The 27193-nt window shown below is 45.8% G+C and overlaps 1 long non-coding RNA gene across 2 annotated transcripts; it reads right to left on the minus strand.

The window, feature by feature from the left end:
• Positions 1 to 8719: 8719 nt before the first annotated feature.
• LOC130277405 (uncharacterized) lies at positions 8720 to 15842 on the minus strand. Of its 2 annotated transcripts, none has more exons than XR_008845459.1 (3): positions 15692 to 15842; positions 12376 to 12465; positions 8720 to 8902 (listed from the first exon to the last, which is right to left on the minus strand). It is a non-coding gene; the product is annotated as an uncharacterized LOC130277405 (long non-coding RNA). The 2 variants fall into 2 exon arrangements; XR_008845460.1 differs by lacking the exon at positions 15692 to 15842 and adding an exon at positions 14851 to 15093.
• Positions 15843 to 27193: the final 11351 nt, after the last annotated feature.

Genomic DNA, 27193 nt, shown 5'->3' on the forward strand with positions numbered 1-27193 from the left:
TACTGTTGTCTACGAACATCTAGAATGCTGCTCAATTCTGTTACAACTTTGCATAGATTTTGGAAATGACCTAAATTATGAAATATAAAACTATACATTTTTTTTTATATATTGGTTATACATTCAAATATGTTCTTCCAATAAAGATAAGTCCTTGGCACTGCCACCTTCACATTACACCTATAGTATCATAAAGCTCTTCCTTTCGACAGCTATTGGTACCAGGTCGTGCTGTCTGATAATTTATGAGTAATAAACAGCATAATCCAGCAAGAGAATGACCAGGGCTCTCACCCGATATGATGAACTTCAATCTTCTTTATTCAAAAACGTTGCATACAAAAGTATAAATACAGTGCAGGGTATGGGGAGACAAGCTTGACAGGGGATGTAGATCGGGGTAACGGTGCCGTTTCACACTATGCGCTTCAACTGGCCCACCGGAGGTGGGCCAGTTAAAGTGCATAGCGCGAAACGGCACCAAAGCTGGGCCAGTTGAAGCGTTGAGGCACCGTTGCCCCGATCTACATCCCTCTGTCAGGCTCGTCCACCTGTACCCTGCACTGTGTTTATACTTTTGTATGCAACATTTTTTAATAAAGAAGATTGAAGTTCATCATATCGGGTGTATGACATTTACATATGAGTTGTGTAGCTATAAGGGACAATAGGCTTGCTTCACACCACTACCTTCAATATTGTATACCTAAGCATTCCCGAAAATTCCATTAAAACACAATTTATTTTTGTGCATATACTACCAAAATAGCATATTGTTTGCAATATAAGACTCACTTTATAGCAAGAAAAAAAATAAGCTTAGTAAGTCGGAACAGGAAGCTAAATGTAAAGAACACATCACATTCGGACCCTGGAGACTTTGCTGAGGCCTCTGGAGGCGAATAGTCACTGGGAACCAGATATTAACTAATACCCTAGACCCCCATTACCATAGACCTTTAAGAATCAAGCATGCACCCCTCCTTTACTCTAGACCACCAGGCAGAGAAGAAAACATTAACCCCTCCACTACCGTAGACCACTAATGAAAGAATCATAAAACACTAACCTAGATAATTTAGGAGGCAGGCACTTCTATTATGGTACTATCACTAAGGGAGCTGCCTTCACTCCTTCACTACCCTAGGGAGCTGGCATTTACCCCTAGGCAATCGTAGATGCTGCAGCAACTCCTCCTATGGCATTAGCCCCAAAGGGAAGCTAACATTAACTCTCTCACTACCCTAGACCATCAGGAAATGTGACTTTTTTTTTTACAATTAGATCTTTTTATGCATTTTTAAAAATGACACAATGTGTAAACAAATCCAAACATGGAAACATCCAAAAATCATAAACATCCAAACAAGCGCACAATGAGGTCTGCAAGTACAAAATGCATGGAATAGAATTATGAGCATAGAAAAACAATTATCCCAAAAGATCCTTTATTAGGAAAAGAGCACTGGATACTCTCAAAGGGCAGATACATACACGGACAGCAAGCTGTAAAAAAGGCCCATGAGACAAAAAAAACAGGGTCATGTCTATTATTCTCTTCTCCGTCAATAATCCGATGTTGTAGACTATGTTATCTAGTCACCACATAAAGGAAGGAATATAGCGGGTTTCTGCAGGTTTCTAGCAATAGTCTAGTGGGAAGACCTGGAGCATCTATGCATTAAGGGAATCTGATACTAACACCTTCACTATTTTAGACCATAAGGAGAATTCTGAAATATTTTTTTCTTTTTTCTTTGTCCTGAAGGAATGGACACTTCAATACCTCTAGTGCCTGCAGGTATGAAGATAGTAGAGTGTCTGTGACTGCCCGGAGTTGGGGTATTTATTTTTTTATTTTTTTATCTTGGCAATGTGGAAGTCTACCTACTGGAGCCTATCTACAGGGGTTAACTACCTACTGGGGGCCTATCTACAGAGTAAACCTACCTACTTTGGGGCTTTCTACAGGCAGAAATTACCTACTCATGGCCTTTCCACAGGGGGAATTAACATACTAGGGACCTTTCTACAGGGGGAAACTACATCCTGGGGTCTAAATACAGGGTAAAATTACCTGCTGGGGTCTATCTACAGGGGAAACCTACTGTACCTAGTGGGGGCCTATATACTGGGAAAATTACCTGCTGGGAGCACCTACTGTATATACTGCGGAAATTACATACTGGTGGCACCGATATACTGGGAAAACTACAGACTGGTGGTACCTAGCTAATGGCAGATGCTCAAAAGGAAAAATGGCCGACTCTGAGAAAACGTCACCTGTGAGTCACTGGAGGTAACTGCACTGTAATCACTTATATGGTCTTTATAAACTGTGAAGAGCTGCTATCTAACACTGTGTGGGGAATGTTGGTCTCTGTATACTTTTTTTTTCCTTTATTTAGTAACAGTATGGTGATAATATGTGGTCTTGGTAAGTCAGGAGTATTATCTTTTTTAAACCAGCCTCCTACACCTTCAGAAAAACCTGCATACACCCCTGAATGGTTTTCTTGCTTTTTTTGCAAAAGCTAAAGGTTTTGCCATTGTTTTGGCTTAGGTGCCACAAGAAAAGCATCTGAATGTACCTTTACAGTTCAGCCACCTAACACATTGTCCCCGATTTATCAAAATGTGTGAGAGAAAAACTGGAGTTTTCCCATAACAACCAATCACATCTCAGCTTTCACTTCACCAGAGTAAAGATTAGTAAAGCTGAGCTGTGATTGGTCACTGTGGGCACAATCACTTTAGTTTTTCTGTTACACAAATTAATGAATCAGGGTCATTATGTTGTTTGTTCCTGATCACTTTGGCGGGACCGACTGGCCATCTAATGTGTATAGGGGCCTACCAAGTCTCCTCCGATGGCAGATAAGGATTTCAACTGCCCGATTCTTTTATTCTCTGAGAGATAAGCATCCATCAAATGTGTCTAGCAGCTGCTGTCTCCTCTCTCCCCATTGAAGATCATATTTCCTCTCTCTTTAACTGAGCGTGCATGTGAATGAGGCGATCAGGCAAGATAGATGTCTGCTGAGCGAGCATTTTACTAACAGCTCTTGTGTATGCTCTTTACAGACTGTTTATTGACTGCGAGCGGACTGTATGCAATTCTCTAATGTTTTATGTAAAGCACATATGCCTAACACCTAAACCTATGCACCATTATTGTGTTTTAACCCTTTTTCTTTCTTTCGCTGAATAGACATATAAATAAAACCCTCATAGTTTCATAGTTTTAACTTTCCGTGCGGTAATAATTTACCACCCGGCGCCGATTATGTCATAGACAAACGATATGTCTTTGATTCCTAGCAGACTCCTCTGCTGCAGAGTGTAGAAGCGTTCCTACACGTCCATCCCGTTCCGCGTGTCGTCAGAGTCTGCTATACATATTGTGGCTGTCTGCTGCGGCTGTTTAGGCTGATGAACTCGCCTGAGCTGGTTGAAACCGGTCTGATCCAGTTCCCTCCCACTCGCAGGGGCAGCAGCTGCTCACTCCTTCCTTCTAAACAAAGAAACAGTGACATCGCCAGTGCTTAAACAAATAGCCTGTAATTCACAGTCCGCACACATCCAGCAGACGACAGCTAATTCAGGCTCTGATAGGAATACAATCACCGTGATTGTGGCTTCAGCTCCTACAGGGAATTCTATGCCAGAAAAAGATCTTACTAAGGGTGTGTTCACATCACGATTTGGCCATACTGTTTTGAATCAGTTTTTGTATCTGTAAAAACAGTATACCATTGTATTGCTTATTGACAGCCCATATAAAAACTTACACAAAAAGATGTATCAGGCTGTGTAAGTTATGTACAATGTACAAAAAGCTACGCAACCTGATACATCTCTTTGTGTAAGTACAAAAACTTACACAACCTGATACATCTCTTTGTGTAAGTACAAAAACTTACACAACCTGATACATCTCTTTGTGTAAGTACAAAAACTTACACAACCTGATACATCTCTTTGTGTAAGTACAAATGGCTACACAACCTGATACATCTCTTTGTGTAAGGACAAAATCCTACACAACCTGATATATCTTTTTGTGAAAAAGAAAACTGCACAAAACTGCAGCCTACCATGGTTTAGTATCCGGTTCTGTCCTGTTTTTTTTTTTTTTTTTTTTTTTTTTTTTTTGTGTCCACAAAGGGTTTTGTTTCCTTTATAAAAAAAAAAACGTACAGTACACAGTTTGTATAACATTGTAGTCAATGCAAACTGCGTGAGCACATGACTGCATACAGTTTTGTCAGTTTTTAAGGTATACATTTTTAGGTATATATTTAAAAAAAAGATTCAAAACAGAATGGCAAAATGTGAATGTAGCCTTAAAAACTGAGAAATTATTACCCAATGCGATCATGGACTGACACGTTAGATTATAGGTGCAGAAAGTGGAAGATTTCAACTAGAGATGAGCGAACTTACAGTAAATTCAATTCGTCACAAACTTCTCAGCTCGGCAGTTGATGACTTATCCTGCATAAATTAGTTCAGCTTTCAGGTGCTCCCGTGGGCTGGAAAAGGTGGATACAGTCCTGGGAGACTATTTCCTAGGACTGTATCCACCTTTTCCAGCCCACCGGAGCACCTGAAAGCTGAACTAATTTATGCAGGATAAGTCAGCAACTGCCGAGCCGAGAAGTTTGTGACGAATCGAATTTACAGTAAGTTCGCTCATCTCTAATTTCAACCAAAACAATATGTAAAAAAGTAAAAAGTGAACGATCGTTTTTATCTGAATGGTGACAGAATGTTATTTATGTTTTATATGGGTCCTAGACTGGTTAAATCAGTGGTCTTAAACTGTGGCCCTCCAGATGTTGCAAAACTTCAACTCCCAGCATGCCCGGACAGCCAACGGCTGTCCGGGCATGCTGGGAGTTGAAGTTTTGCAACATCTGGAGGGCCACAGTTTGAGACCACTGGGTTAAATGAGCAATTGTTCTGTAACAGAGTTCGTTTTGTGCCTGCCAAAAAAAGAAGTTAGCCGTGTTTTTAATTTTAGTCAGACAAAAGATCTTTTGTTTGTTCAGAATTTTTTTTTTTTTTTTTGTAGGATTGATTTGATCTCAAAATAGCATTCCCCGAATGTTCTGAGATGTTCATCCAACCCTCCAAGGAAAGAAGGATCAGGCATGTTTGATTTCGAATGCCTGATCCTTTTATCTCCTTTATTCCCATTTAAAACACACAAATGCGTGGCTGAGCCTTCACGTTTAGGGGATAAACAATGGCACGGCTGACAGCTATTGATATGTGTATATATATATATATATATATATATATATATATATAGTCACCTATACAAACAATATGGGACGAATTGTCCGATTCATTAGGCAGTTGTTTACCAGCAGGTTCTTAAACCATAAGCCAACTTTTATCTCATGTATATGGCCACTTTAATCCACTTTTTTTGTGTTTCGTGAAGAATTTTCAGCGATCCTTGCGGTAATGCACATTGCAAATAGGACTGAACATGAATAATCACTCGGAAGTTAGTGAAATGTTAACAATAGTTAAAGCAGCACTCCGGGAATCTTTTTATCCCAATAGTTCTGTATCCATGCTAATAGTTTTCTTAAAGGTGACTTTATTTTGAAATGACCATTCCGATTAGATCTTCTCTTAGCTGACGTGACCCTCATTATGACGGCTCCAACCCCTTTGTGTCTACAGTGTGGACCGGTGGTCAGTTTCTCTATGCATTTCTATGAGACTCACATTGAGCATCTCATTGAAATTTGTAGAGACTGACATTAATGCCAGGAGAGTTCTTCCTTAAATGGAACCTTTGACTTCAATTTCACTGCATGCTGATTAGACCTTATGTTAGCTGATGTGACCCTCATTATGACGGCTCAAACCCCTTTATACCTACAGTGTGGACCGGTGGTCAGTTTCTCTATGCATTTCTATGAGACTCACATTGAGCATCTCTTTGAAATTTGCAGAGACTGACATGAATGCCAGAAGAGTTCTTCCTTAAAGGGAACCTTTCACTCCAATTTTACTGCATTCCGATTAGATCTTCTCTTAGCTGACGTGACCCTCATTATGACGGCTCCAACCCCTTTGTGTCTACAGTGTGGACCGGTGGTCACTTTCTCTATGCATTTCTATGAGACTCACATTGAGCATCTCATTGAAATTTGCAGAGACTGACATGAACGCCAGAAGAGTTCTTCCTTAAAGGGAACCTTTCACTTCAATTTTACTGCACTGGCTGAGTGCAACATAACATAGAGACAGAGGCACTGCTTTCAATAGAGTGTCCCTAATGTTCTGATCTACAGTAGAAGGAGATCCAACACTGGAACGCAGGCGGCATGTGGCCAAAAAAAGAGTGCCCCCTGCCCACCCGCCAATAATTGATAGATATCTCACTATGCACGGTGACAGCAACTATGATTCTCTTCTCTGGCTACACTTTCAGCTTTTAGGTGTGGGTTCTCCTAACATGCAATACATCTCAGTGTAAGGACAGTCTAGAAGATTTATTAAGACGACTCTTTGGGTGGGGCAGAGGAGGAGGTGCAGGTTGTGATCCCAGTCTTATATAGTGAGGGAGTGGCGTTGTGTGTTTTTCTGAGCTGCTCTTTGTGTGCTGCTCATGTCTCCAGATTGGATGGTGGGGGAGGGATAGGCTCGCTGCTCATGTTTCTGCTCGGGGTGGTGGTGAAGTCTGTGATGTGTGTGGGGGAGGGCGGCTTATTTCCTCTCACATGGTTATACAGCTCTCCTGTCTGGGGGAAGGGTGGACTGCGTCCTTGTTCCTGTTAATGATTGTTCTCTGAGGGTGAGGATGATTCTAGAACATTCTGCTCAGTTTTCTAGATCATTTCGATTCTTTGGTAAAAAAAAGAATTCAGATACATTTCTAATTCTATACGATCAACCGATGGCAGTGACTAGAAATAATGGTGGTGTAAAAAAAATGACACTGTGATCTATGTACTGCGCTGTGGCATATGATGGCGATATATAATCATAACTTAATAAATACTATTGCAGTGAAATTTTATGTTGCAGAGAACAAAGAAGCGAAATAGGTTATCCTATGGAGGGTTAACTGAAATCATAAGCTATTATGTAAATGTAGGAGGCAATACCCTGAAACACATTGCCTGCGATGTAATCCGCCACATATGTGTTCTTCCTTTGCAGCACAAGTGAGGTACTTGAGCTTCATAGTAACATGAGCCGCACTAGGGGTCTGTTCACATGTAGTGGTTGTAGCTCCAGAACAGCAGCATTTCCCATTAAATCCATGTGGTTCTTAGCCACATGGAGTGAAGCAGACCTCAAACAGTAGATCCTTAGGCTAGATTCACACTGCGGAATCTCCAATCAGAAAGTTTCCGCCCTGAGATTCCGAGTGCGGCTATGACCGCGTCTTCAATAGACTGCAATAGGTTCCGCGAGTATTTCCGCCAGAAGAATGAACAACGCATTTCTGCCAGTGGAGACAGTGCACTTCCGAGCAGTCCTAGTGCCACCATATTCTGCTGACGTCCGATATCTGTGCAATTTCTGCCAGAAATTACATTCCACAAAAATTAGACTGTGAACATAGCCTTAAAGAGTACCTGTCACTTAAAAATCTTTTGACATGTCCTAGCGACCGTCTCGATCACGTGACACGGAGTTGGGAGAAAACGCTCTTAACACTCGGACCACTCAGACCCCTGTCGATCAAAACTTTTCACATTCTGGCAGTATACAAGTAATCTAATTCACTGTACAAGCACAGTTTAAAGAGGTATTCCCACCAAATGGCGTTGACAGGAAATGTCATCATGTTATGATCAGTATTTAGGGTATGGAGATGCCTGTGTATACAGCTTCCCCATCAGATTTTTTTCTAAGCACAGGGCCCTCGAGCTATACAGCTGGGCAGGGGGCTGCAAATAATATATTCAAATGAATAGGGCAGGCTGCACTGCAGGGGGCAGTGAAAAAAATCCAACAGGGGATATAACACTCCATCAGCATGTCCTGATCATTCATTCAGTATCAACCCCCCTCCCTTTATTCTTATAGTTGGTGGGGGGTCCCAAAGGTCAGACCCCCACTGATCATGAAGTGACAGCCGATCCAAATAATATCAAGTTACTTTAGGAGTTAGGAAAAACCCCTTTAAGCTATTGTGTAATATATGTCTTTGTCATTTTCAAGATCTCTGCTTGCTGTCAGTGAATGGAAAGATTCTTTGTGAAAACAGGAACAGGTTACAACAAAAGTCCGCCCTGTACTGTAATAAATGACACATGATTAAAACTAAATAATAATAATGTAATGACAGATTCCATTTTATTTCTTCTATGTCTGGGACACACGGCACTGTTCATCCAGTTCTCCCTGGTACATTAGTGCAATGGCAGGAAGCCCGGAATGACAACACTGTTAAAACAGCTGTGAGAGGCCGAGTAACAGGAGGAAGGGAGGAGAGAAGAAATTTAACTCTGCGCGATGGAGCACTGGTGACAACACTATAGGCCAGCATGTCCCAAGCAGGGTGCCTCCTGTCATTGCAGAACTACAACTCCCAGCATGCAGGGAGTTGTAGTTGTGCAACCTTTGGAGGCACCATGTGTGGAAAACACTGCTATAGGCACTCACAGGGGCAACAACTTCTGGAAATGTTGTTTATTAAACCAAATTAACTAAAAATATCACATTGCAGAATATCAAAAACTTCACCTATTTGAACATTTTTAATTCAAGTAAAGATAAAAAAAAATAAATGAAAAAACAAAAGACCTGTCCGGGCCTGTAGGAGCAGAGTCTTCAATGAAAAATATTCTATTAGTCATCACCCGTCAGCCTTTTACCTGGTGCCGCCTGATGCCTATTACTCTCTGTAATGCCTCTGCCTGTTCTGCAACAATAAACAACAGAAATATATAGGTTGTAAGTGCTGTAAGGAAAGGCGTAAATACCGAAGAATGAGGCTGACACTATGAACCCCTCATGTCCTCCGGGCTGTATTACTATGATTATGCTGATAGGGGGCGCTGTGTTTTTGCCCCTACAGGAAGCATGTAGAGATGTGTGCCCCATATGTACGTGTTGTACGTACATAATACCATAAACTTTCCTATGACTACGTCGTGTGCTGGGGAGGGATAGCTTCTTCTCCATGTCATTTGTAAGGGTGTGGCAGAGCGGCCATGCTGCACATCTCTTTTTGTGGGTCATAGGGTGTTTGTATGTCTTGTGTGCTGTGGGGGAGGAGGAGGCCTGTGCTGGGGGAGGAGGAGGCCTGTGCTGGGGCCGCTGATGTCCATGTGCAGGTTGTGATCCCAGTCTTATATAGTGAGGGAGTGGCGTCATGTGTGTTTTTCTGAGCTGCTCTTTGTGTGCTGCTCATGTCTCCAGATTGGATGGTGGGGGAGGGATAGGCTCGCTGCTCATGTTTCTGCTCGGGGTGGTGGTGGAGTCTGTGATGTGTGTGGGGGAGGGCGGCTTATTTCCTCTCACATGGTTATACAGCTCTTCTGTCTGGGGGAAGGGTGGACTGTGTCCTTGTTCCTGGTAATGATTGTTCTCTGAGGGCGAGGATGATTCTAGATCATTCTGCTCGGTGTTCTGGATTATTCTGATTCATTCTTAATAATCCAGTATGACACATGTTGCGCAGGATTCACTACATGATTCAGATACATTTCTATTTGAAGGCGATCAGTAGATCAGCAGATGGCAGTGACTACAAATAATAGTGATTCACAATGACAGTATTATCTATGTAAAGCGCTGCAGCATATGATGGCGCTATATATAGAGTGAACAACATAGAAAAATAAGTTATTCTATTAAGCATTTACATGAAACAAACCGCACCTCAGCAGACCGTAAATAAAACCTACGTTTCTTAAGAAGTCTTGAGGGAATAGATTTGCTGCTTAAGGGTACGTTCACACAAGCGGATCCCCAACGCGTATTACGCTGCGGATCCGCCGCTGAAGGACCGCTGTATGCTGCCTTTACAGGTGCCTGCTCGGAGTGGCAATAAGCCGCTACAAGCAGACACACTGAAGCGATGTGTGAGGCACTGCGCATGCACGGTGTACTCGCACACATCGCGGCCGCTCCCCCTGCTCTATGAGCTAGGACAAGAGCTGCCGCCATGTGTGAGTATACTGCGCATGTGCACGGCAACTCGCACATCACAGTGTGTCTGCTTTTAGCGGCGGATTACCGCTCCGAGCAGGCACCTGTAAAGGCAGCATACAGCGGTCCTTCAGCGGCAGAACCGCAGCATAATACACTCTGGGGATCCGCTCGTGTGAACGTACCCTAAGGCGTGAACTATATTTTACATCATTGCTGAGGTTTTCCCAAAAAAAAAAAATTCAATTGCAGTTATTATTATGTTATAATATTAGTATATTAATAGGTTATTCAAGTATTACTGTTATCATACACAATATCATTCATAGCATTTTTACTCAATTAATTTCAGATAACTGAGCTGACGCATTTCAGGCATTTAGCAGTTAATTGCTATAAAGATGGAAGTTTTCTTTCTCTTCTTGAAAAGCGCCCTCTGGTGGCAGAGTGGAAGAAGTGAGCATTTTTGGAGCCATTTTGTAATAGGAAAAAGCCAGCAGAGAGCTCAGACTAACTGTCCAGAAAAGGAGGTTGATACTTAGAAAGGCATGTTATGTAAATTAGAAGCACATTGGTGCAGATGGTTTAGAGATATGCTATTATAAGGATGCTCTCAGCATAGCTGAGCTTTTCTTTTTTTTTTTTTTTTTATCTGGTCTTGTGTGTACTATGCATTTCCAAAGTAATCATACCCTTAACGTTTTTAGCATTTTGTTATGTTGTAGCTTTTTGCTAAAAATAGAAAAAAATTTGTTTTCCCCATCATTCTCGATTCAATGGCTAATGATAAGAATGAAAACAGAATTTATAAAAAGGGAAAAAATTTAATGCATGGACACAAGTATTCAGACCCTTTACTATGACACTTGAAATTTAGCTCTGGCTCCTCCCATTTCTCTTAATCATCTCTGAGATGTTTTCACACCTTAATTGGAGTCACCTGTGGTAAATTTGGATGACTGGACAGGATTCTGACAATACATATCAGAAGCCAAGCACTGAGGTGGAAAATTTGCCTGTAGAGTTTAGAGAAAGGATTGTGTGAAAGCACAAATCTGAAGAAGGGTACAACATTTGCTCTTGTGCTCAAAGTTTCCAAGAGCATATTGGCTTCTGTGGTGTCCCAGTGCAGGACCTGGTCCTGTCCCTTGTCTAAGGTCCCCGCAGCTACAGTCCCTCCATGTCTATAGGGCTCTCCTGTAGGGCTTACCCCTAGTCGTCTTAAGTAGAGTGTGTACATATTAATTTAATGTATAGAAAATATATGTATAGGACCTTAGTGGTCACGTGATACACAGTTGTAATGTATAAAATGCTTAAAGAGGCACTGTCATTGTTAAAAACTTTTCATATATTGCAGGACTCATTATAATATGACATTTCACAATATACACCTGTTAAAAAAAAATGTACATTTTCACCTGAAATTCAAGCTCATCACTAGGGGTCGCCTGTCTTTTAGCCAGACAGACTAGTCTAGGTTTTACAGCATACTGGATACCGGTCGTAAAGCATACCGGTATCCAGTATAGGAGATTTCTATTGAGTGTATGCAAAACTACAGTAGTTTTACAACAGCTGGAGGCAACACTGCTCTAACACAGTTATTTAGAAACATTGTAGCTTCAGTTGTTACTAAACTACAACTCCCAGCATGTTGAAATAGTCAAAGCTTTCTGGGACTCCTGAAAGAAGTTGATCAGACATTCAGGAGTCTGTGAAAGATGACACACATAGTGACAGCTGTGCTGATTAGCATCCAGCTTTACTAGGAGAAGATAAAAATGCTGTACTTTTATCTAAAAAATACAGATATATAAATATACAGATCTATTCTTATATTTATAAATTTTATCCTGTTATGAATTCACCATAATGTCTTCTGATTACTGCAGGCATGCTCCAACACATGACACAGCATAAAACCAGAGAGGAAAGGGTTACAGAGTAGAGAGTACTGATTTGCTGACTGCCCAGGCTTGCTCCTGTGAGGGAGACAGACTGACACGCCCCCTCCAGCCTGCACAATGAAAAAGTAACTCACCAGCAGATAAATGCTTATATCTCTGGATATATAGGTCCGAGACACATAAAAATTATATGCACATGATCAGGATTGGGTCCTGGGTAACATATCACTTTTTTTTATAATTTTTAAATTTTTTACACTATGACAGGTACGCTTTAAGGACCTTTGGAGGTCTTTTGATGTACACAGAGTTCACTGGGTTCATAACTTACAGGTTTGCTGACCAATGAGCTTAGTCCAGCCCCTGGACTGTAGTCAATCAATTTGCTCTCTTGCACTCTTGGTCTCTTATCTCCTGGACACTAAAGAAGCACAAACATCTCATCAGCATCATCAGTTCATCCAGGCCCAAAGCCTAAGAACCTGCAGCCACAAAATGTGAGTTACTCAAAGCTCAAACTACTGAATCCTGTGTGATTACTATCAGTTAAAATATTCTAAAATAGTAGCACAATGGCTAGCATCAAAGGCTCATTGCTTCCAAGTCCCAGCAAACCTGTGAGTAACCTGTATCCCGGTTCACTCTTGAAAAGACTGTTATGTTCAATACCGTTGCATAAAATCTGCAAGTAAAGTTTCTTCAGTTTACTTCATAAAATCTGCTGTGGACATTACGTTATTTCTGATGCTTGAGAAGACATGAAAAAGAGTAACTAAGCACCTCCTAGCTCACCCTAGATATGCTCCAGACCACTGGCGCTGACCACAGGCAGCAAGGAAGCTCTTAAATAAAAGCCTGATCCGAGGTGCCAGCAAAGCACAAGAAATAGTCCAGTATATAACACAGTGGAGAGATGAAGCAGCACTCACGGATACTTGCAGGAAGCTTTAGAGCACATACAGAAGGGTATCAGACAACTGGAGCGTTCACTGGTAAGAGAGACACAGTGTTTCACCGGGGCTTCATCCGGCTCTCATCCGGAGAGCCGGATGAAGCCCCAGTGAAACACTGTGTCGCTCTTACCACTGAACGCACCAGTCGTCTGATACTCTTCTGTATGTGCTCTTTGCATTAACCCCTTAAGGACCAAGGACGTACCGGTACGTCCTGAGTTCTTTCCCTTTCTATAACACGGGGCTATGAAGTGGCCCGCATCATAGCGGGTCGGGCCCAGCCTCTAACAATGGCCGGGACCCGTGGTTAATAGTCCACGGCAATGATCGCTGTGCCGCGGGCTATTAACCCTTTAGACGCGGCGTTCAAAGTTGAACGCCGCTTCTAAAGTGAAAGTAAATCATTGCCGGTTAGCTCAGGGGGCTGTTCGGGATGTCTGTGGCGGAATCACGGCATCCCGAACAGCTGTTAGACACGAGGAGGGTGTCCTAACTTGCCTCCTGGTGTCCGATCGCCGAATGACTGCTCAGTGCCTGAGATCCAGGCATGAGCAGCCAAGCGGCAGAATCATTGATCACTGGTTTACTATGAGAAACCAGTGGTCAGTGTAAAAGATCAGTGTGTGCAGTGTTATAGCCCCCTATGGGAGCTATAACACTGCAAAAAAAAAAAGTGAAAAAAAGTGAATAAAGATCATTTAACACCTCCCCTAATAAAAGTTTGAATCACCCCCTTTTCCCATTTAAAAAAAAAAAAAAACTGTGTAAATAAAAATAAACATATTTGGTATCGCCGCCTGCGGAAATGTCCGAATTATAAAAATATATCATTAATTAAACCACACGGTGTATTTTTGGTCACTTTTTTTTGGTCATTAATTAAACCAAAATAGTGTATTTTTGGTCACTTTTCATATCATGAAAAAATGTATAAACAGCAATCAACAAGTCCGATCAATACAAAAATGGTACCGCTAAAAACTTCAGATCACGGCGCAAAAAATTAGCCCTCATACTGCCCCATATGCGGAAAAATAAAAAAGTTATAGGGGTCAGAAGATGAAAATTCTAAACGTTTAAATTTTCCTGCATGTAGTTATGATTTTTTTCAGAAGTACGACAAAATCAAACCTATACAAGTAGGGTATCATTTTAATCATGTGGACCTACATAATAAAGAGAATGTGTCATTTTTACTGAAAAATGTACTGCGTAGAAACAGAAGCCCCCAAAAGTTACAAAATGGCGTTTATTTTTTATTTATTTTTATCTCACAATGATTTTTATTTCCGTTTCGCCGTAGATTTTTGGGTAAAATGACTGATGTTGTTACAAAGTAGAATTGGTGGCGCAACAAATAAGCCATCATATGGATTTTTAGGGGCAAAATTGAAAGAGTTATGATTTTTTTAAGTAAGGAGGAAAAAAGGAAAGTGCAAAAACGGAAAAACCCCTGGTCCTTAAGGGGTTAAAGCTTCCTGCAAGTATCCGTAAGTGCTGCTTCATCTCTCCACTGTGTTACATTCCTTTATTTCTCCCTGCCGTTTGTGGGATGGTTGGCGGTAGGAACATTACTATTGAGGAAACTCACCCTGGCGTCACGACATTCAGGCATTAATACCATCAGACCCTACACTATTACCGCAACACCCTAGACACCATTACTCTCCCGGCACTACAACTCCATAATTCTTAAATGGAAAAGTTTGGAGTAACCAAGACTCTCCTTACAGCTGTCTGGCTGGCCCAGCAAACTTATAATTAGGGAAAAGGACCTTGATAAGAGAGGTGACCAAGAATCCAATAGTCACACTGGCTTAGCTCCAAGAATGCTGTGTGCAGATAGGACAAACCTCTAGAAGGTCATACATCCCTGCAGCTCTCTGCCAATCTGGGTTTCAAGGAAAAGTGACCAGAAAGAAGCTTCTTTTCAGTAAAATATGAACGCGACCTGGAGTTTGGAAAAAAAAAACAAAGCATTTAAATGTCTCTTAGACTGTGAGAAACAAGATTCTATGGTCTAGTGAAACCAAGATTGAACTTCTTAGCCTCAATTCTAAGCATTATGAGGGAGATTTATCAAAACCTGTGCAAAGGAAAAGCTGCTGAGTTGCCCATAGCAACCAATCAGATCACTTATTTCATTTTGCAGAGTCCTTGTTAAAAATGAAAGAAGCTAGCTGATTGGTTGCTATGGGCAACTGGGCAACTTTTCCTCTGGACAGATTCTGATAAATCTCATATGTCTGGAGGAAATCGGGCAATGCACCTCACCTGCCCAATACTAACACTACAGTGAGGCATAGTGGTGGTACCATCATGCTGTGGGGATGTGTTTATCAGCGGTTGTGACAGGGAGACTGGTCATGGCTGAGGGAACACTGAATAAAGCAAAGTACATAGATATTCTTAAAAAACATCTGATCTAGAGCGCTCTGGACCTCAGACTGGTCTAAAGGTTCACATTCCAACAAGACAATGACCCTAAACACACAGCCAAGACAACACCGAAGTGGCTTAGGGACAACTCTGAATCTTCTTGAGTGGCCCAGCCAGAGCCCTGACTTGATCCCAATTGAACATCGCTGGAGAAACCTGAAAATGGCTTCCACCGACTGACCCTCCCACCCAACCCAGCTTGAGAGAATCTTGAGATAAGAATAGCAGAAAATCCCCAACTACAAGTGTACAAACCTTGTGTTCTCATCCCCAAGAAGATTGGAGGCTGTTGTCACTGCCAAAGGGGTTTTAAGTACTGAGTAAAGGGTATGAATACTTATGTCAATGCAATAGCTATACATCCTTATTCTTATTAAGTATTGGGGAGATTTATCAAAGTTGCTGAGTTGCCCATAGCAACCAGATTGCTTCTTTCAGTTTTGAAAAGGCTTCTGAAAAATGAAAGAAGCGATCTGATTGGTTGCTATGGGCAACTCAGCAACTTTTCCTCTGGACTGGTTTTGATAAATCTCCCCCTTTGAGTTCAGAATGATGGGGAAAACATGAGCTTCCATTTATTTTAGTACAAGGCCTCAGCATAATGAAATGTGGGTCAAAATTTTTTTTTAATGCATTGTCACATTTTTTCACATTTTATGTTGCAGCCTTGTACTAAAATATTCTGCAGACAATCCCCCAAAATGAGAATTCCCCCAACCAATCGTGTTATTCTGTATTTCCTGGCATATGATAACCCGTATTATTTCTCAGTAATCATAGGATTGCAGTCTCAGTGTTATGTAAATGTATTAAAATGCATTCAATAAAAATTATTGGATTAAAGTAAAGGTGGGGTTAAAATCCTAGTGTGTAACAAAAACAAAAAAAACAAAAAAATAAAAAAGTGCACAGGCCTGTGCGCCGCCATCTGGCATCATATTCTCCAGCAGTGCTTCTCATGGAAAATGCCTACATGGCACAGCGCGCAATGGAATCAACCACAGTTTTATTTCTCACAAACTTCTTGTAAAATATATACAGCTTATCTTACAGATCTCCCTCGAAAAGATCCTCTCTGCCTGTGTCCCCATGAAAACACTTACTAGCTCTGTGCTTGGTAACTCTCTGTAATGATAGTGTGGTGCGCCACAGGTGTAAAGAAGAGGCGTATGGGGCAGATGAAGCCCAGGGGCAGATGGGCCGTGTTCGTTAAATGTTCGTGACGCCAGGGCGCGGTTTTCCCAAAGAACCACCCGAAGGTGGCTCCGCTATCCCTAGGTTAGGCAAGGTAATAATAGTCCAAGACCAGGTTAGGAGAAAAAAGGAAGGAAAAAAAAAAGGAAAGTGGGGTGGCTCAACCTAATCAAATGGGGTGCTACTCAGTGATGAAAGAACCACAATGTAAATAGTAAGAGAAATACATCACTGAAAAGCAGCAGCACACCCGGCAATACCAATTGAAATTAATTTATTAGTACACTTCAGTACAAAAGACAAATTGCACATACAGGGTTAAACAAATATTAAGCACACACATTAAAAACCATTAAAAACCTGGCTGAAGGCCAGTGCACAATTAATGGGAGGGGCCATGAACCCCCTCACCTATATAGACACCCGTCCTCTGTGGTCAAATAAATAGCAAGTCAGAGCCTAGCATATAACAAATAAATATCACTGTATGGGCAAGGTGACCAATGCTAAACAAATGATATAAAATGATTTATATATTAAACACACATGACCATACAGATATGAAAAGACATGATGAAAATAGTCAATGTGGAAAAACCAAGCCAGGGCAACACCTATACTTGCATGTCCTGAATGTAATGGCAGAAACTAGCTTCCCAGACCAAATGAGTGATGGAGGACGGGGTCACAAGAACCCCACGTGTTCCGTTGCCTGAAAGTGGCAACTTCCTCAGGGGACCAAGACCAGGTTAGGGTTAACGGTAGCTTTACTGAGGTAGACAGATGTAACAGTCTTTACAGCAGGGCCAGGATCCCAGAGAGGTGGCTAGTAACATGGAGGGGACCTTGCAGCTTGCAGGGACTTGCAGTGACTTGACAGACTTTAGGACAGCCACGCTGATTATGATAGACTTCACTTGACTAAGAAAAGTGACAGCATACAGAGATGACTTGACTTACTGACATGTGGCTGTAGGTTAGACTTGAGGCCTCCAGGTGTGCTAGATACTGGATCTGAGATGTCTGGACTGAACTTGACCTCAGCAGAAAGAGATTATAGTACCGTCCCCTCTTATAAAGGGGGGCTGAGCAAGGAGCCCATAGGTCAAGCTGCAGGTCACTTGGTTAGCTGGTGCTCTCTGGGTAACAAAACATGTGAATTGAGCATGTGACAACAGTATCATGTCACTAACTCAAAGGTCCTCAAAGGTCCTTTATACATATCACATATAAGACTATGGGGGAGACACTGCAGTAGAGCCCCTAGGACACAGAGGGACTCAACCTGACAGGGCCTAAATACTGTACGGGACTATATCCTGTACTGGGACATCATAAACCCCTCCCCCCTACTTAACAGAAATCGCCCTCGACAAAAGTCCTGTTGGGCTTGAGGATCGAAGCGGCCTAGGGGCCGAATGCAGTGCTGGGGCATTGTATCCCAATGTCCATTTCCAGGCTGTTGTTTAACGAAAACTGATAATGCAATAGAGTCTTTGTATAAATGTCCATACATGCTCTGGTAGATTTTCTGCATTCAACGGAGAATAACAACATACCTATGACTATGGTATAACACGACTTATGGACTATGACCATGTATACTGTCACGATTCGGCTGGCTGGAGGTGGATCCTCTGTGCCAGAGAGGGATTGGCGTGGACCGTGTTGGTGGACCGGTTCTAAGTTGCTACTGGTATTCACCAGAGCCCGCCGCAAAGCGGGATGGTCTTGCAGCGGCGGTAGCAACCAGGTCGTATCCACCAGCAATGGCTCAACCTCTCTGACTGCTGAAGATAAGCGCGGTACAAGGGAGTAGACAAGAGCAGGGTCGGACATAGCAGAAGGTCAGGGCAGGCAGCAAGGATCGTAGTCAGGGGCAACGGCAGGAGGTCTGGAACACAGGCTAGGAACACACAAGGAAACACTTTCACTGGCACAATGGCAACAAGATCCGGCGAGGGAGTGCAGGGGAAGTGAGGTATAAGTAGGGAGTGCACAGGTGAACACACTGATTAGGCCTGCTGCGCCAATCAGTGGCGCAGTGGCCCTTTAAATTGCAGAGACCCGGCGCGCGCGCGCGCCCTAAGGAGCTAGGCCGCGCGCGCCGGGACAAGACAGACGGGGAACGGGTCAGGTACGGGAGCCGGGATGCGCATCCCGGCTGGGAGTGATATTGCAGCGCACCCGGTCAGCAGGTCTGACCGGGGCGCTGCGAATGAGAGGATGCTGCGAGCACTCCGGGGAGGAGCGGGGACCCAGAGCGCTCGGCGTAACAGTACCCCCCCCCCTTGGGTCTCCCCCTCTTCTTGGAGCCTGAGAACCTGAGGATAAGACTTTTGTCTAGGATGTTGTCCTCAGGTTCCCCGGATCTCTCCTCTGGGCCACAGCCTTCCCAATCCACCAAAAAAAATCTTTTACCTCTGACAATCTTGGAGGCCAGAATCTCCTTCACAGAGAAGACGTCAGACGAACCGGAAACAGGAGTGGGAGAAACAACTTTGGGAGAGAAGCGGTTAAGGATGAGTGGTTTAAGGAGAGAGACATGGAAGGCATTGGGAATACGGAGAGAAGGAGAAAGAAGGAGTTTGTAAGAGACAAGGTTAATCTGGCACAAGATTTTGAAAGGACCAAGATAGCGTGGTCCCAGTTTGTAACTGGGGACACGAAAGCGGATATACTTAGCGTAGAGCCATACCTTGTCTCCGGGAGCAAAAATGGGGGGAGTTCTTTTTTTATCAGCAAATTCTTTCATCCGGGATGAAGCCTGTAAAAGAGAATTTTGGGTTTCTTTCCATACGGTGGAAAGATCACGAGTCACCTCATCCACAGCGGGCAAACCAGAGGGCAAGGGAGTAGGGAGGGGAGGAAGAGGATGACGGCCGTACACCACGAAAAATGGGGATTTAGCAGAAGATTCGGAGACTCTTAAGTTGTCTGAGAATTCGGCCCATGGTAGAAGATCTGCCCAGTCATCCTGGCGGGAGGAAACAAAATGCCGTAAATAGTCACCCAGGACCTGATTAATTCTTTCTACTTGCCCATTGGATTGGGGATGATAAGAAGAAGAGAAGTTTAATTTGATCTTGAGCTGTTTACAGAGGGCCCTCCAGAATTTAGACACGAATTGGACGCCTCTATCCGAGACGATATGCGTGGGCAAACCGTGAAGGCGAAAAATGTGTACAAAAAATTGCTTTGCCAACTGAGGCGCTAAAGGAAGACCAGGAAGAGGAATAAAATGTGCCATCTTGGAAAATCGATCAACGACCACCCAAACAACTATGTTGCCACGGGATGAGGGAAAGTCCGTAATAAAGTCCATACCAATCTGTGACCAAGGCTGTTCAGGTACAGGCAGAGGATGATGGAGACCAGCAGGCTTCTGGCGAGGAGTCTTATCCCGGGCACAGACAGTACAGGCCCGCACGAAATCAACAACATCAGTCTCCAGAGTCGGCCACCAATAAAATCGAGAGATGAGTTGAAAGGATTTTTTGATGCCCGCATGGCCTGCGAGGTGGGAGGAGTGTCCCCATTTGAGAATCCCGAGACGCTGGCGTGGAGAAACGAAGGTCTTCCCTGGAGGAGTTTGCCTGATGGAAGCTGGAGAAGTGGAGATCAGACAGTCCGGAGGAATGATGTGTTGCGGAGAGACCTCTACTTCAGAGGCATCAGAAGAACGAGAGAGGGCATCGGCCCTAATGTTCTTGTCAGCAGGGCGAAAATGGATTTCAAAGTTAAAACGGGCAAAGAACAACGACCACCTAGCCTGGCGAGGGTTCAGACGTTGGGCAGACTGGAGATAGGAGAGATTCTTGTGATCAGTGTATATAATAACTGGATATTTTGATCCCTCCAGCAGGTGCCTCCATTCCTCAAGCGCCAATTTAATGGCCAGTAGTTCTCGATCACCAATGGAGTAGTTTTTCTCCACCGGAGAGAAGGTCCTAGAAAAAAACCCACAAGTAACAGCATGCCCGGAAGAATTTTTTTGTAGAAGGACAGCTCCAGCTCCCACAGAGGAGGCATCTACCTCCAATAGAAAGGGTTTAGATGGGTCAGGTCTGGAGAGCACGGGAGCAGAAGAAAAGGCAGACTTGAGATGTTTAAATGCGTCTTCCGCTTGGGGAGACCAGGACTTAGGATTGGCATTTTTCTTGGTTAAAGCCACGATAGGGGCCACAATAGTGGAGAAGTGTGGAATGAATTGTCTGTAATAATTGGCGAACCCCAAAAAACATTGGATAGCACGGAGTCCGGAGGGGCGTGGCCAATCTAACACGGCAGATAGTTTATCTGGGTCCATTTGAAGTCCCTGGCAAGAGACCAAGTATCCTAGGAAAGGAAGAGATTGACATTCAAAGAGACATTTCTCCATTTTGGCATAAAGTTGATTGTCCCGAAGTCTCTGAAGAACCATGCGGACATGCTGGCGGTGTTCTTCTAAGTTGTCAGAAAAAATCAGAATATCGTCCAGGTAAACCACAACACAGGTATATAGGAGATCACGAAAAATTTCATTAACAAAGTCTTGGAAGACGGCAGGGGCGTTGCACAGGCCAAAGAGCATGACCAGATACTCAAAGTGTCCATCTCTGGTGTTAAATGCAGTCTTCCATTCGTCCCCCTCCCTGATGCGGATGAGATTATAAGCACCTCTTAAGTCCAGTTTGGTAAAGATGTGGGCGCCTTGTAGGCGATCAAAGAGTTCCGAGATAAGAGGTAAGGGGTAGCGTTTTTTTACCGTGATTTTATTAAGTCCGCGGTAATCAATGCAAGGGCGTAGGGAGCCATCTTTTTTGGACACAAAAAAAAATCCAGCTCCGGCAGGAGAGGAGGACTTGCGGATAAACCCCTTTTTTAAATTCTCCTGGATGTACTCCGACATGGCTTGGGTCTCTGGAGCAGACAGAGGATAGATTCTGCCCCGGGGTGGAGTAGTACCCGGGAGGAGGTCAATAGGACAGTCATAAGGCCTGTGAGGAGGTAAAGTCTCTGCTTGCTTTTTGCAAAAAACATCAGCATAGTCCAGATAAGCCTTAGGAAGACCAGATACCGGGGGAACCACAGGGTCACGACTGTGAGTACTGGGAACCGGTTTAAGACAGTCCTTGTGACAAGAAGTACCCCAGTTCTTGATTTCTCCTGTGGACCAATCAAGGGTTGGGGAATGGCGTTGAAGCCACGGTAATCCAAGAAGAATTTCTGAAGTGCAGTTAGAGAGGACCAAAAATTCAATTTTTTCGTGATGGGGTCCGATGCACATTAGGAGAGGTTCCGTGCAGTAACGCACGGTACAGTCCAATCTTTCATTGTTAACAGAATTGATGTAGAGGGGTCTGGCGAGACTGGTCAGCGGGATGTTGAACCTGTTGATGAGAGAGGCCAAAATAAAATTTCCTGCAGATCCGGAATCCAAGAAGGCCATAGCAGAGAAGGAGAAGGTAGAAGAAGATATCCGCACAGGCACAGTAAGGCGTGGAGAAGCAGAGTTCACATCAAGGGCTGTCTCACCTTTGTGCGGAGTCAGCGTACGTCTTTCCAGGCGGGGAGGACGGATAGGACAATCCTTCAAGAAATGTTCGGTACCGGCACAGTACAGGCAAAGATTCTCCATGCGGCGTTGTGTCCTCTCTTGAGGTGTCAAGCGAGACCGGTCAACTTGCATAGCCTCCACGGCGGGAGGCACAGGAACGGATTGCAGAGGACCAGAGGAGAGTGGAGAGAAACCGCCTCGTGCGAACAAAGTCCATATCCTGGCGGAGCTCCTGACGCCTTTCGGAAAAACGCATGTCAATGCGGGTGGCAAGATAAATAAGTTCATGCAGGTTAGCAGGAATTTCTCGTGCGGCCAGCACATCTTTAATGTTACTGGATAGGCCTTTTTTAAAGGTCGCGCAGAGGGCCTCGTTATTCCAGGATAATTCGGAGGCAAGAGTACGGAATTGGATGGCGTACTCGCCAACAGAAGAATTACCCTGGACCAGGTTCAGCAGGGCAGTCTCAGCAGAAGAGGCTCGGGCAGGTTCCTCAAAGACACTTCGAATCTCCGTGAAGAAGGAGTGTACAGAGGCAGTGACAGGGTCATTGCGGTCCCAGAGCGGTGTGGCCCATGACAGAGCTTTCCCAGACAGAAGGCTGACTACGAAAACCACCTTAGACCTTTCAGTAGGAAACTGGTCCGACATCATCTCCAAGTGCAGGGAACATTGCGAAAGAAAGCCACGGCAAAACTTAGAGTCCCCATCAAATTTATCCGGCAAGGATAATCGAAGGCTGGAAGCGGCCACTCGCTGCGGAGGAGGTGCAGGAGCTGGCGGAGGAGAAGATTGCTGGAGCTGTGGTAATAGCTGTGTTACGCCTAGCGCTCCGGGTCCCCGCTCCTCCCCGGAGCGCTCACGGCGTCTTTCTCCCTGCAGCGCCCCGGTCAGTCCCGCTGACCGGGAGCGCTGCACTGTCTTGGCCGTTGGGGATGCGATTCGCACAGCGGGACGCGCCCGCTCGCGAATCGCATCCCAGGTCACTTACCCGTCCCGGTCCCCTGCTGTCATGTGCTGGCGCGCGCGGCTCCGCTCTCTAGGGCGCGCGCGCGCCAGCTCTCTGAGACTTAAAGGGCCAGTGCACCAATGATTGGTGCCTGGCCCAATTAGCTTAATTGGTTCCCACCTGTTCCCTGGCTATATCTAGTCTCCTCCCTTGCACTCCCTGGCCGGATTCTGTTGCCTTGTGCCAGTGAAAGCGTTTAGTGTGTCCAAAGCCTGTGTATCTGAACTTCTGCTACCCATCCTGACTACGAATCTTGCCGCCTGCCCCCGACCTTCTGCTACGTCTGACCTTGCCTCTGCCTAGTCCTTCTGTCCCACGCCTTCTCAGCAGTCAGCGAGGTAGAGCCGTTGCTAGTGGATACGACCTGGTTGCTACTGCCGCAGCAAGACCATCCCGCTTTGCGGCGGGCTCTGGTGAAAACCAGTAGCTTCTTAGAACCGGTCCACTAGCACGGTCCACGCCAATCCCTCGCTGACACAGAGGATCCACTACCTGGAAGCCGAATCGTGACAGTAGATCCGGCCATGGATCCCGCTGAGGTGCCGCTGCCAAGTCTCGCTGATCTTCCCACGGTGGTCGCTCAGCAATCGCAGCAGATTGCCCAACAAGGACAGCAGCTGTCGCAGTTGACCGCCATGTTACAGCAACTTCTACAGCAGCAACCATCTCCTCCGCCAGCTCCTGCACCTCCTCCGCAGCGAGTGGCCGCTCCTAGCCTCCGCTTGTCCCTGCCGGACAAATTTGATGGGGACTCCAGACTCTGCCGTGGATTTTTGTTTCAGTGTTCCCTGCATATGGAGATGATGTCGGACTTGTTTCCTTCAGAACGGTCTAAGGTGGCGTTCGTAGTAAGCCTTCTTTCAGGAAAGGCCTTGTCTTGGGCCACACCGCTCTGGGACCGCAATGATCCTGCCACAGCCACAGTCCAGGCCTTCTTCACTGAACTCCGGAGTGTCTTCGAGGAGCCAGCCCGAGCTTCTTCTGCCGAGACTGCCCTGTTGAACCTGGTCCAGGGTAATTCTTCCGTTGGCGAGTATGCCGTACAATTCCGTACTCTTGCTTCAGAATTATCCTGGAATAACGAGGCTCTCTGCGCGACCTTTAAAAAAGGCCTATCCAGTCGCATCAAGGATGTGCTGGCCGCACGAGAGATTCCTGCCAATCTGCAAGAACTCATCCATCTAGCTACCCGCATTGACATGCGTTTTTCTGAGCGACACCAAGAGCTCCGCCAGGAAAAAGACTTAGATCTCTGGGCACCTCTCCCACAGTATCCGTTGCAATCTACGCCTGGGCCTCCCGCCGAGGAGGCCATGCAAGTGGATAAGTCTCGCCTGACCCAGGAAGAGAGGAATCGCCGCAGGGAAGAAAATCTCTGTCTTTACTGTGCCAGTACCGAGCATTTCTTGGTGGATTGTCCTATCCGTCCTCCACGCCTGGGAAACGCACGCACGCACCCAGCTCACGTGGGTGTGGCGTCTCTTGGTTCCAAGTCTGCTCCTCCACGTCTCACGGTACCCGTGCGGATTTCTTCTTCAGCCAGCTCCTCCCTCTCAGCCGTGGCCTGCTTGGACTCCGGTGCCTCAGGAAATTTTATTTTGGAGTCGTTTGTTAATAAATTCAGCATCCCGGTGACCCGTCTCGTCAAGCCGCTCTACATTTCCGCGGTCAACGGAGCCAGATTGGACTGCACCGTGCGTTACCGCACAGAGCCCCTCCTCATGTCTATTGGACCCCACCTTGAGAGGATTGAATTCTTCATTCTCCCCAACTGTACCTCTGAGGTCCTCCTCGGTCTGCCTTGGCTCCGGCTTCATTCCCCCACCATTGATTGGACCACCGGGGAGATCAGGAATTGGGACTCTGCCTGCCACAGGAAGTGCCTCTCCCCCCCTCCCAGTCCCGTCAGGCAAGCCTCTGTGCCTCCCCATGGTCCCCGTCCTGGTGTCACACTGCTCCGTGCCAGGCCTCGCCCTCTGCCCTCCCTCCCCATTCCCACTCCTGCTGTACTGCCTGCCGTTGAGGAAACCCTCCATTCTTTCCAGGTGTCCTCATCCCAGGGGAGGCAGTTACCGGACAAAGAGAAGGGGAGACCTAAGGGGGGGGGTACTGTTACGCCTAGCGCTCCGGGTCCCCGCTCCTCCCCGGAGCGCTCACGGCGTCTTTCTCCCTGCAGCGCCCCGGTCAGTCCCGCTGACCGGGAGCGCTGCACTGTCTTGGCCGTTGGGGATGCGATTCGCACAGCGGGACGCGCCCGCTCGCGAATCGCATCCCAGGTCACTTACCCGTCCCGGTCCCCTGCTGTCATGTGCTGGCGCGCGCGGCTCCGCTCTCTAGGGCGCGCGCGCGCCAGCTCTCTGAGACTTAAAGGGCCAGTGCACCAATGATTGGTGCCTGGCCCAATTAGCTTAATTGGTTCCCACCTGTTCCCTGGCTATATCTAGTCTCCTCCCTTGCACTCCCTGGCCGGATTCTGTTGCCTTGTGCCAGTGAAAGCGTTTAGTGTGTCCAAAGCCTGTGTATCTGAACTTCTGCTACCCATCCTGACTACGAATCTTGCCGCCTGCCCCCGACCTTCTGCTACGTCTGACCTTGCCTCTGCCTAGTCCTTCTGTCCCACGCCTTCTCAGCAGTCAGCGAGGTAGAGCCGTTGCTAGTGGATACGACCTGGTTGCTACTGCCGCAGCAAGACCATCCCGCTTTGCGGCGGGCTCTGGTGAAAACCAGTAGCTTCTTAGAACCGGTCCACTAGCACGGTCCACGCCAATCCCTCGCTGACACAGAGGATCCACTACCTGGAAGCCGAATCGTGACAAGCTGCTGTAGCATCACAGTCAGTTGAGACAGCTGGTGGCCTTGTTGCGCTATCTGTTGCGACTGCTGGGCGACCACCGTGGTGAGGTCGGCGACAACTGGCAGTGGGACTTCAGCGGGATCCATGGCCGGATCTACTGTCATGATTCGGCTGGCTGGAGGTGGATCCTCTGTGCCAGAGAGGGATTGGCGTGGACCGTGTTGGTGGACCGGTTCTAAGTTGCTATTGGTATTCACCAGAGCCCGCCGCAAAGCGGGATGGTCTTGCAGCGGCGGTAGCAACCAGGTCGGATCCACCAGCAACGGCTCAACCTCTCTGACTGCTGAAGATAAGCGCGGTTCAAGGGAGTAGACAAGAGCAAGGTCGGACATAGCAGAAGGTCAGGGCAGGCAGCAAGGATCGTAGTCAGGGGCAACGGCAGGAGGTCTGGAACACAGGCTAGGAACACACAAGGGAACGCTTTCACTGGCACAATGGCAACAAGATCCGGCGAGGGAGTGCAGCGGAAGTGAGGTATAAGTAGGGAGTGCACAGGTGAACACACTGATTAGGCCTGCTGCGCCAATCAGTGGCGCAGTGGCCCTTTAAATTGCAGAGACCCGGCGCGCGCACCCTAAGGAGCGGGGCCGCGTGCGCCGGGACAAGACAGACGGGGAACAGGTCAGGTACGGGAGCCGGGATGCGCATCGCGAGCGGGCGCCTCCTGCGTCGCGAATCGCATCCCGGCTGGGAGTGATATTGCAGCGCACCCGGTCAGCAGGTCTGACCGGGGCGCTGCGAATGAGAGGATGCTGCGAGCGCTCCGGGGAGGAGCAGGGACCCGGAGCACTCGGCGTAACATATACTATGACAGCTGACTATACATATTATGACATCCGACTGCATATTATGACATTTGACTATACATATTACATTTGACTATGCATATAATATTCTATACATGACTAGACATGGCATTGGTGGATTGGGTTGCTGGAGGCTTTCTGCCCAATGCCTCTGCTACTGGGGTCCCTTGGCATTACACACTTATCCCCAGAACACTAGTTATTTTTATGCTAGGCATTTTCTTATGCTAGACATTTTTTTTTTAGATAGCATTTGATATTTTGTTACCTTTGACTTTTATTTTGTGCTTTTATGAGTAACAGCAATACCTTCTGGCCAGCAAAGCATCCTGAGCACGAGGACACAAGAAATAT

Source organism: Hyla sarda, chromosome 6 (assembly GCF_029499605.1).
Source record: "Hyla sarda isolate aHylSar1 chromosome 6, aHylSar1.hap1, whole genome shotgun sequence".
Classification (NCBI taxonomy): Eukaryota; Metazoa; Chordata; class Amphibia; order Anura; family Hylidae; genus Hyla; species Hyla sarda.